At 39.8% G+C, this 12,576-nt stretch overlaps 1 protein-coding gene across 6 annotated transcripts in view; it reads left to right on the top strand.

Annotated features, from left to right (window-relative positions):
* LOC126377504 (rho guanine nucleotide exchange factor 2) overlaps positions 1–12,576 on the top strand; it is a 60,115-nt gene that overhangs the window by 7,080 nt on the left and 40,459 nt on the right. The gene's annotated exons all lie outside the window — the stretch shown is intronic.

Raw genomic sequence — 12,576 nt, forward strand, 5'->3', positions numbered from 1 at the left:
AGCCCTAAATATCCCGACGTCAAAAAGAGGGCGTGGAAGACCCCCCGCCACATGGTTAACGACGGTCCAAAAGGACCTGAAACAATTAGACCTGGACGCCAAACTGGCCCAAAACCGACCAACCTATAGAAATAGGATAAGGAGAGCCGACCCTGTATAAGCGGGACAAGGCTTAGGAAGAGAGAGAGAGAGAAAAAACGACTATTATGCAAGATCTTTTCTTATCACAGGAAAGCTAAATTCGCCTAGTAAAACCTTAGTATGATCGGCTATTTATCAAAAAAATACTTTTGTATGCAGTGTCTTACGAAAAGGTTATGATAAATTTGCAGACTATCACATAACATATACGTGGCCGGTAAAGTGGCTATGGAATTTGAGAAGCAGTAGAGCTATCGCAGTTACCTGTTTGCAGGAGTAGTGGTAAAAGAAAGTGAGGTTGAACTGGCGACAGCGGTTTTCATACAAAATGCGTGTTAGGGCCTTTGCAACCTCTTCTATTCCATAGGACTGCCTCACCAACGAGTCAATTCTATAAGAAAACACCTTCAGAATGCTGTAAAGCTTAATTACCTGGTGAAATAGATAATTTAAAAAAATGTTGCCATATATACACGTGATTACTCCTATTTTTCTTCAGGGAAATTGGATAGTGTACATTTATCCAAATCAGTCACTTTTAACTAAACATCAAAACATAAAATGACTATGGAGTTAGTATGAAAACGTACACAGTGGCGTAATAAATAATTAACTTTAAAAAAAAAAAAGATTTTAAGTTTTGGATTTTTTTCATAATTATTTTTTGATCTAGGAAACTACCCAATTCTACTCGCTGCAATTTTGCCTCTTATCACTTTCGCCATATCAGAATATATTGTAAGGTGGTCAGAGTATGTTGTAAGGTGGACTACCAACCTCAGGAATCACGATATCAGGATTATTATTTAATAGGAGACACTAAAACACATGAGTAACGAATTTACCAACATAACAATATTAAAGACAACATAACAATGTTATAGTAAGCGATAAAAGTGGTCTTTCTATTACAAGCAGTAAGAGCCCTTTAGTGTCCTCGCGGGGCGGCATCGTGTTTATTATAAGAGTGAGTATAAATAGAGCGTTTTATGTAATACGACAATATTTAACCTTAAAGGCCTATGCCTAGTATACCGTATCATACTACCACCACCACAGTATCATAGTATCACAGTATCATAGTACTACTGGCCACACGATGCAGCTCGGCTATACCCCACCTGGGAACTGGTGCAGAGGGCACTCGTTCATTATGTGAGATATGGTTTGATCCGGGTGACCACATTTACAGTATGGCGACTCCTTTGAGCCCCATTTATACAGCAGAGACTTGGTTAAGGGAGCTTAAGCTGGATATTTGATCCACGCAGGATATTTTATTTGTGTCTGCCATACGCAATAATAATAAGTACTACTCGCATCGCCCGTGTTTCGGGCCTTAGGTCCGTATCACCGAAAGGTTGGTAGGACCATGGGAAGGTGGTGGGTTATACCGTATCATACTAGGACCGTATGGCCCACTGCAACGGAGCAACCTCGTTAGAACGGAGGAACTGTGTACTGGGAATTCTGGCCGGTCTGAGCATGGCACGCTACGGTTTTGGTCGGTGATGAAATGGTCTAGTGCGCCATAGAAATACATACAAAGAATATTTTTTTGCCAGTGTTGGGACGGATACAGTCCTGGTATGATACGGTGTAGTGGGCACGGACCTTTAACCGATAGGGATTGTGTCCTTAATAAGGTCGACCGTTGTATGGACGAGGGTTCTGATTCTGATCACCTGTCAAATATAAACTCACGCCTATTTCCCACCGATCGGGGTAAACAGAGATCCTATACTTCTCCTGATTCCTCCACATTCATCAACTGAATCATACACGCACGCCGCCGGTTCAGAGTAGATCTTACTGAACCTTTTCTTAGGACATGTCTAATTTGGACAATGTACGTCCTTCTAGGTCTTTCTCTGCCAGCCCTGCCACCTACTTTCGCCGACATACGGCTACCATACCTATTCAAGGACTTCGTCCAAAGACGTCACGTCACGTTACGTCACGTTGATCTAACTGCGATTCCCGAATTTGGTTGGTTCCAGAAAATTAAGGGAATTGGGTCGTGTACTAGGTTCAATATAAATTATAAAATTCTGATTACTAAATAAAGACAGATCTAAAACTAACGAAAAAACATTTTCTTTTTTCTATTTAACTTATTTATGAATTTTAATCAAGAAAAACGTAATAACAAGTCAGACATTTTATCACGGTTTTCCATGACGTCACAGTGTGCTTTTTCATACAAATTCCATAGTAATTTCGTTTTTGACGTTTAGTAAAAATTTACTGATTTGAATAGTTGGAAAGTAGCCTATTTGGTAGGTGAACAGTAAGCTCAGGAAATGTTGGTATTTAGTCCACCTTGCGACGGATGTACCTCTGTCTAGATTGGTTATGTTCGCACCAAAAGTGGCTGCAAGTTGTCGTCTGATTATTTGTGGTTCTGCCCACCCTATTAAAGATTACGAGCGTGAGTGTTACCTCTTATAATACTTACTTGGCTCTATGGAGGAATGTCCATCGCCTGTTTTATAGGTTGGCCTTCTGTTCCGTTTTATGTTTTCTCACGGGATTATTTACATTGTGGTCAGTTTTATATTCGTACTTGGAATGGAATGTAATTTTATTATGTAGTTTAATATCCCATACATCGTTTTGAATGAAAAGATTGACATCTCCTTGAATCCCGGCTCGGGTTCCATTGAATTCGAATTTATGAGTTTGAATTCATGTTTGGATAATTGATATGACGTGGTTACCAGGATGTGTGTCCGGTTAATGGCAATAGGCTCGCTCCTTGGGACTTGAACATAGCTGCCGAGGAGTGGATCTGTATAAAACACCTCTGCCTACCTTTGCGGGGATACAGACGCGATGTTACGTTAAATAAATAATGTTTATTCCAAGTAACCATTGATTTCTAGTGTTAGTGTATAATAAAAAGAACAGAACAATATCAAAAACTTATAATGCATTTGGGCGCGTGTAGTCTACTGCAGTGACGCAAATAGGGGCTCTCGTCCCCAATCGAACAGAGAGCAAGGTTGGGGCTGTCCCGTACGCGGGACGTATCCCTTCCATGACTTTCATTACTTTTTTTACCTTAATTGTGCAACTCTTTCATTGTTAAGGATTCCGACGACCCGATTACTCTAGCCATAGAGGCAACCAATCAGCTCGCGACACCAAACACTGCAGGACCCCGATACCGACCCCGCCGGCGTGGTCGACGATTTCCCTCAATCAGCGCTTATCGCTATCGACCCACTAAGGTCGTTTAATTCTTCCAAATATTTTTCCTCTCAGACGATGCCCTGAGCCGAGGTTCGCGCCCAACTGGACACCCCAGGCCTGTTGTCTTAAACGTTGTACTGGGTGAGAGCCTTCAGCGCTCCCCATTGGTCCGGCCAAGTAGTTAATGCCATCTGCGGCAAATCTACAATAAGTCACGTCAAAAAAAAAACAATGTTAAGGCGCCTTAACGCACCTGTAAACCGGCGTGTAAATCCGCCTTATACCTTCAATTTGCGTTGTAAAGCCTCCTCTAACCGGCACGTCCGACTATCCGTGTCATGAGCTGTCAGTAACGGTTAATTAGATTCCGGACGGATTATGACGGGTACGACGTCACGTCCGATTGGTGTCGTCCGACGTAATACGAGTTTTCATATTGTTTTATCAGCGTCACTTTCTTGTGCACTTCTTTGGCTTTTATGATGACAATATTTTTCTTGCTCTGTCATGATTATCATCTCGCTAACGATAATGCGAATAAATATTCCCATTACCTCTATAAATCTAGGTGTATTCCTCTTCCATCCATCTCTGTCAGTCGTCATCTCGGTACTCACCTTTCACGCACATCCCCCTTCACACAATCCATCAACACTTCCTTGGGTCCGCTACCCCCATAGCTGTAGGAAAGTGAGAATACTATGGAAGGATAATGAATGGGAATTTGATTGTTTATGGTATGAAAGGAGGATGGTTAATGAATGGTACGTAAGGCAGTTTTTTTTTAAATAAGAGAGGCGAGTCGATGGTGCAATGATTTGTGTAAAATATAAGGAGTAAAGACATTTAAAATAACCCGTGTTATTTCTCTATATACTCACACACATACACATAATATAAATAAAATAAAATAAATTTATTTTGTATCGACGCATATACAAAACATAAATATCTCATCATCTCCCTAGCATTATCCCGTTTTTCACAGGGTTCGCTTACCTAACCTGAAGATTTGACAGGTCTGGTTTTTTACAGAAGCGACTGCCTGTCTGACCTTCCAACCCGCGAAGGGAAAACCAGTCCAATACTGGTTAGGTCACATACCTCCAAAAATGCATTACTTGGGAATGTGGGTTTCCTCACTATGTTTTCCTTCATCGCTTAGCATGTGACAATCATTTATGATCCAAACATGAATTCGACAACAAATCCGACAATCATTGGTTTAGCACTGTGCTGGATTCGAACCTGCGACTTCAAAGTGAGAGGCAAGCGTTCTACCAACTGGGCTTCTAGGGCTTCATGACAATTGATAGTGATAAAAATATTATGGAATGGACATGTCACCTTATGTCAATTCCATTTTATCATTGCCACTGTCGATTGACGCCTGAAGGACGTAATATACGATCCCGACGACCCGATTACACTAGCCATAGAGGCGGCCAATCAGTTCGCGACAACAAACACTTCAGAACCCCGATACCCATTTCCGTCATTCAGCGCTTATCGCTATCGACCCACTGAGGTCGATTAATTCTTTCAAATATCCTCTTAGAGGACGCCCTGAGCTGAGGTTCGCGTACAACTGGGTACCCTCACGCCTGTTGTCTTAAATTTTGTACCGGGTGAGAGCTCTCAGCGCTTCCCACTTGTCCGGCCAAGTAGTTAATGCCATTTTCGGCAAATCTAAAATAAGTCACGTCAAAAACAAACTGTCGATTGTTAATCGTTCACGACTTGGTTAAGGCCCCTGTACCCAGCAGTGGGACGTATATGGGTCATTTATGTACGTTTAAGGTATTTTAAACTGCGTCACACCAGTCTTAACCCAAGCACTCAAATATCAAGTCACCATAACATATACAAATGCATGTAAATAAGTTCTCCGTTGTTCCCGTTTGGGAGCTGTCCGTTTTCCGAAGATCGGTGATCCGGTTTCCGGTTCCGGGCTTTTGTGCGGGTGTCGCGTCCGCCTACGAAATGGCCTTGTTTTGTGATAGGGGTGCGAGTATATTCGAATTGTTTGATTTTCTAGTCTTTTTATTTTACTTATTGCACTTAGAAAGAAAGTAACTTGTTTGATAAACTATGCGTAATTTTGCTCCTCTATGGCGCTATGGAGACAAAACGCGTGAACTGATATTCAATTACTTTTTTTTTTAATTTTAAAAATCATAAATTCACGTTCTTTATCTCTGTCACTCGAAAATCTACTCGTGACTTCTAATTATGATCCTAAGATAAATAATGACGAATTACAATTTACAATACACTACTACTTACTACTACTGGTTACTACTTACAGATGTTAGTATGTAAGTCGTTACGGGCCATGTCAGGGGCCTTTGGCGGCCCAATAATAACCCTGACATCAGGGTTGATGAGGTTAGTAATCCACCTCACAACCCACACGATAGAAGAAAATTTACAATAGCTACCAACGTTTACAATAGGACAAACGCAATATGATTTATGGTCTAGTTATTACCGCCTGATCATCTATAATTATTCCATCACCGTAGACAATACAGATTCCTTTAGCCCTTGGATGTACATTGGCGCCCAACATGGGACTATGGTAATCGTACCTTATTACTGTTGAGTCATCCTAATACCTCAACGGTATACAGGATTTTAGTGACATCGTAACGCCCAACATGGGACTATGGTAATCGTACCTTATTACTGTTGAGTCATCCTAATACCTCAACGGTATACAGGATTTTAGTGACATCGTAACGAAAACTTTGAGGGATGGATTAAACTATGATTCTGAGTTGATATCAAGTGGAATTTTCAAGAAATTCTAAGTGATATCAACTAAGAATCATGGTCTGAATCATCCCCGCAGTATTAGTTACGGTGTCACTAACACCCATACATACATGTATGGGTACCTGTGTGTACTTGTACGGAGTGTAAGTGACATCGTAACGAATACTGAGGGGGATGATTCAGCTCATTATTCTGAGTAAATATCAAAAGGGACAATCTTTTTAGTAATTAAGCAGAATCAAAAATATTTAAAATTGAAAAAAATATTTGGCACCCCTGTTTCACTTTTTCACATTGAAACTTTGAGCAAAAAAGTCAATAAAAGCTTTTCCATTACGTTTCAGAAATTTTACCTGTAAAAGGGAGTAGGGAAAACCAATTCAATTATCATGCCAACTTTTGTAGCTGTTCATGCGATGTGTCACTTTGCAGGGGTGGCGCTGGCGATGTAGCCGGGATGTTGGGAAGTCGAAATTACTTACTAGTTTTCTTTTTTAATATTCAGTTTTTTGTTGGGTTTGAAGAGGGGTCCGATAGCACATATAGAGGGCATATCACATCAAAACATCTTTGCCAGCTATGATCTTCGTTAAGCTGTCAGTCCTTACTATTTGGTTAATGAAGCATGTAGTCGTTACATGAGCCAAGTCAGGAGTGCTTGACGGCTCAATAGTAAACCGGACACCAATGTTGATGAGGTCGGTCATTGAACTTACAACCCACACGAGAGAAGATAGAATAAGTAGCCAGTAGTGTTATATATTATTGAATCTGAGCAAGTAGTAGTGTTGCCAAAGAGCAATAAGGCCGATTGTGCTATAATCTTTCTTGTGTATGTTTTATAATGTTATGTGTATGTGTGTGGAGTAAAGAATATATGGTTTGAGTATAACAGAGTTGCCTCGACCATTATAGACACCACCACGATAGATGACGACGACGATGATGGTGATGACGGTAAATGGCTCACCTATCGCGTTGGTCTAACAGAAAGCTCGGCGAGGCGTGGGTACTTAGTTCCTCTTGCAATGGACGTACAGTCATGAGCAATATAAACCCACTTTAGGACTCTGTCGCACTAACATATTTGACATTTAGAGAGACCTACAGTGCAATTTGTAAAAAAAAACATCATGTGACATCGTACCAAAGTATTGATGTAGGTACCTTTGACTACCCCAATTGGGATATAGTCGTGAGTTTATGTTATATGAGTATACCGCACGCCCCTGACACTTCAGCCTTGACCTACTGTGGTTCAGAGGCCGGTGCAGTTTCCTCGTGTGCTATGGATTACATACTTTCTTTGTTCTCTCGTATGAGGACCCGATTACTCTAGTTGTAGAGGCGGCCAATCAGCTTGCGACAACAAATACTTCACCTTAGCCCGCCGCGGTGGTCGATGATTTCCCTCTTTCCTCGCTTATCGCTATCGGCCCACTAGGGTCGATTAACTCTTTCAGATATAATTTCCTCAGACGATGCCCTGAGGTTCGTGTCTAACTCGGCACCCTCAGGCATGTTGCTGAAATTTTCTTCCGGGGTGAGAGTCCTCAGCGCTCCCCATTTACATAATAATAATAAAAAAGTTTTTTAGGTAAAACCTACAACGCACATATACATTTACAACATTAAAATACTCGTATACACACATTAATATTTTGTTTTAAGTTTACGCGGTTATTATCATAATTAAAGCACATAATAACGGGTTCTTAACGCGGTAAGAACCCGTTATTATGTGCTTTAATTATTAATATTTTGTTGGAAAACATAAAGGTATATATATGGGTGCCGCAGCTCACCAATAAAGGCCAGGGTTTAGTAAAAAAAACAGAAAAGTTGAATGTCATCTGTCGCAAATCTGCAATAAGTCACGTCAAAAAATCAAGGAATTCATCAACCCAAAAGTATTACTATTGAGCTGGTAAAGTCCCCTCACGTGGCGTATCGTTACATCTTGTAACGACCTCGTCTTCGGCGGATAAACTTAGATGGTGTACACTGGAATCAGCACCATTGTATGGATATGACCCACTGTTCCCCATTTCCTTGTCTTACCGCTTGTCCTTGACCCAGATTCCCTACTCAACCCATCCATGCATTTTACATGCCCGCTAATGTGCTTGCAATGTACACATTTTGTACGTTTAACCACGGGCGTTTGGCTTGCCCGCGCTAGGTCTTTAAGGTCATTACGTGCAATTGGTATTTTGTATTAGGGTCATTCTTCTTTTTTATCGACAATAAAAATACATTTTCTCGATATATCGGATTTAACACCTTTAAAATTATAACGACAATAAGTACTTTAAAACATCATATAAAAATGTGTCTATAAAGGACTATTTAGAGTTTCTCTTTATCTTGTTAACATACTTTTCTTTGCAGGGGCATTCAAAAAAAAATTGTGACAGAGTGGCCCTTTTCATCGGAGACATCATTTTGATTTACCAGTCTGTCACAGAATTTTGTGAAAAACAATCAAGCTAAGTTAATCACTAATCAAGGTACCGATTAGTATTTTGCTAGTATTTTGAGTATAATAAGATTACCTATATTTTTGGACAATGGAAAGATTAAATAAAATTCTAAAACATATAACCTATCAGAACTAAGTACAGATCATTGTCGATAAAAAAGAAGAACGACCCATTAGCATTTTAAATAAATAAATAAAAATAAAAAAATAAAAGTAAAAATCATTTATTTGCAGACAAAAAAGTCCATAGATGGTTAGTACAAAAGAAAATCTTACACACTATGTTAGATACAGGGTGTTAGTGACATCGTAACGAATACTAAGGGGGATGATTCAGACCATGATTCTGAGTTAATATCAAGTGGAATTTTCCGTCGCAAAAATTCATGATTTTTTTTTAGTTTTTTTAAATTATTTTCAATTCTATACTTTTGCGATCGAAAATTCCACTTGATATTAACTCAGAATAATAGTCTAAATCATTCCTCTCAGTATTCGTTATGATGTCACTTACACCCCGTACAAGTACATACTGATAGCCATACAAGTAGGTATGGGTGTTAGTGACTAAGTAACGAATACGAAGGGGAATGGTTCAGACCATGATTCTGAGTTGATATCAAGTGGAATTTCCTGTCGGATAATTCATGTTTTTTTTTTTGTGTTTTTTTTTAAATTATTTTCAGTTCCATACTTTTGCGACGAAAAATTCCACATGATATCAACTCAGTATCATGGCCTAAATCATCCCTCAAAGTTTTCGTTATGATGTCACTTACACCCCGTAGTATAATATTGAAAAAAATAAAATAAAATGTGAGTACACCCCAGTTAGACACCGGGACAACGAGAAGCCACTCACCGGCAGCTCACCGGCCTGCACAATAAATATGTAGGTCCGTGAACCGCCTGAAAACGGCCGCGTCCATCCTGTCCGCGATCATCTTCAAGATCACGTTGTCACGTCACGTTTTAGGACTATGAGAATATTCTAATATGATATGAGCCGTGGTAGCCCAGTAGGTAGAATGCTTGCTACTCACTTTTAAGTCGCAACCAAAGATTGTCGAATTTGTTTTCGAATTCAAGTTTGGATCATAAAAGATTACCACGTGCTCCGCGGTGAAGGAAACCCACATTTCTGAGAAATGCATTTTCGGAGGTATGACCTAACCTGTACTGGGCTGGTTTTCCCTTCGCGAGTTAGAAGGTGAGACAGGCAGTCGCTTCTGTAAAAAACCGGACCTGTCAAATCTGCTGGTTAGGTAAGCGGACCCTGTGAAAAACGGGATAATGCTAGGAAGATGATTATCTTGGAAATGACAAGTTCTGGTGTGCTACGTGATATGGGTATGTATTTTCAAACGTGAGTTAAAGGCGAGTGATTCATAAGTAAGGTCCCAGGTCGTTAGATATCGTCAAAATCCTAAGTTATGAACGTCCAAGCTTCGTGTGCATTTGCAAAGATTCAAATCTTTATTAAGGCTTACGTAAATATGCCCTATACTTTTTAGCTTTGCATACGTTCTGTAATCTCTAAAAGCGGTAGGTAGATCCCATTCTTTGCCCGTGGTCCTACTGCGTAGTCCTACTAGTAGCTGTCCAAAGGTAACTTGCAGCCCAACTTGGTATGATTCAAACTTAAAAACAAATTCGACAATCATAGGTTTGGGCCTGTGGTGGATCCGAACCTGCGACCTCAAAGTGAGAGGCAAGCGTTCTACCAACTGGGCTTCCACGGCTCCCATCCATTGTCATTTGCAGGATAAACTGGTATATATTTTCGCAAGCGATTGGAGGCCCGGGCGATTCAAAAACAAAGCCCCCTCTACGTAGAACATATCCATCATACGAATTATCATATCCATCGTGGACATCATACCTAGTATACCTGAAGGACGATGTGTCTTATGATGGTGATGTGATCCAGCCGAAAAAAGCTCTTCAAGTTCGGGAACACTAGGCATCACCCCCGGTTCTGCAAATATCCATAGGTGGCGGTGACCTCTTATCATCAGGTGGCCTGCCCGCCTGTGTATAGACCATGTAACATAAAAAAAACCGGTCAAGTACGAGTCCGACCCGCGCACCGAGGGTTCCGTACAAACTGCCTTCAATTACCAAACAATGAATCTTAAGGAGGCTTTGACTTTGACATAGGTTGAGATTAGTTTACTAACAGCAAATAAGTTTATAATTGCAATAACATGTTATATTGCGTTTAAAAACTCTTGTCTCCGTACATCGACATATGTCGCGAAGCGCTCCCCATTTGCCCGGCTAAGTAGATAATGCCATATGAGTCAAGATAAGTCACACAAAAAAAAGATATAGGACTTCTTCTTCTTCTATCGTGTGGGTTTTGAGGCGAATTACTAACCTCATCAACCACATATGATATAGGACTTATACACTCGCACTGGAAGTCAATATCCTTTTCCTGCTTCAGTTTCTATTGGCTCTTCTCTTCACATAGATGTACTTACCGCTTCAAATAGGTTTTGTGTTGGAGCTTTGACTTCAAAGGAAGTGCATCGCTGGTTCTTTGTGACTTTATGCCTTTATCCCATCACTTCAGAGCAGTAAGAAAGAGGATTCGGCTTATTAAATATGGAAAGGAAATCGCCGTGACGTCATTTCTCATTGTTTCGCGTACTTTATTTGTAGGCGCGTGGATTATTTGAGCACCCTCTAATAAAATAATAGGAATAAGGTACTATAGAATATAGATTAAAATATAAATAGTTTATTATAAAAGGCGCTATACACACAAAAATAAGACAATAAAATCATTTAAAATTTTCACAAAACAACTACAAGAAACAAAATGGATGTTCGTCGAATGATCGTAAGGTGGTGGACATGAGAGAAAAGGGCCTCACTCAGCACAAGTCGCGGCGTGAACGGCGACGCTGGTATAATGTGGACCCTGCTGGTTGAGGCACATAAATACGCGTTAATGGTGTACAAGTAGATAAATTATATAATACCAAATTACTTAATAGGATTAGTCATCATCAGCCTATTAACGTCCCCACTGCTGGGGCACGGGCCTTCCCTATGGATGGATAGGGAGATCGGGCCTTAAACCACCACGCGGGCCTGTGCGGATTGGTGGTTATTAACGACTGCTAATGCAGCCGGGACCAACGGCTTAACGTGCCTTCCGAAGCACGGAGGAGCTCGAGATGAAAACTTTTTTTTTGTGGTCACCCATCCTATGACCGGCCTTTGCGAAAGTTGCTTAACTTCAACAATCGCAGACCGAGCGCGTTTACCGCTGCGCCACCGAGCTTCTCAAATAGGATTAGTATTAGTAGTTAACTAAAACAAAATGCTGCATGACAACCAGTGCCTTGTCTATCAAAACTTACAAGCCCTGTATTACAAGAAATTTTCAAATTTACCCTTACCGGGTCCATGTTGATACTATAATACTTACTTCTGTATTTTTATAACACCACAATTTGTACTAACACATGGTCGCAATAAAACATTTCAATTTCTATTTCTACACGTACTTGTGAGTAACTTGTACTGTTGAGTAACGTCATGAATATGAGCGGTCAAAAGTCGTACTCATATCTAATTAAAATTCGAAAATAAGTCGAAAAGAAAAATGAGGTTGTTTTTTTTTTATAATTTTAAGATAACAATTTTATAATTTATTTTTACTCAGTTAACTAAAATAAAAATTGTTAAACCAATAATCTTATTATAAGGAAGATTAGATTAATCTAAGCTGATTTAAATATTTTTATTGATTTTGTGAACATATTAATACTCAATCAAGAAAATCGTTTTTAAATTAGTATTTTGATGGATGTTAATTGTGATCTTCTACTGACATAATTCTGATGAAATATTAATTAATTTATCATTAAAAATTGCAATCTGTAATAACCCAGTTCAGAAAAAACGTGACTTACATCGTAGAGTCACAGGTTCGAATCGAACCCCAGCTCGCAAACTACACTGAA

The sequence above is a fragment of the Pectinophora gossypiella genome, chromosome 23 (genome assembly GCF_024362695.1).
Source record: "Pectinophora gossypiella chromosome 23, ilPecGoss1.1, whole genome shotgun sequence".
NCBI classification, from domain to species: Eukaryota; Metazoa; Arthropoda; class Insecta; order Lepidoptera; family Gelechiidae; genus Pectinophora; species Pectinophora gossypiella.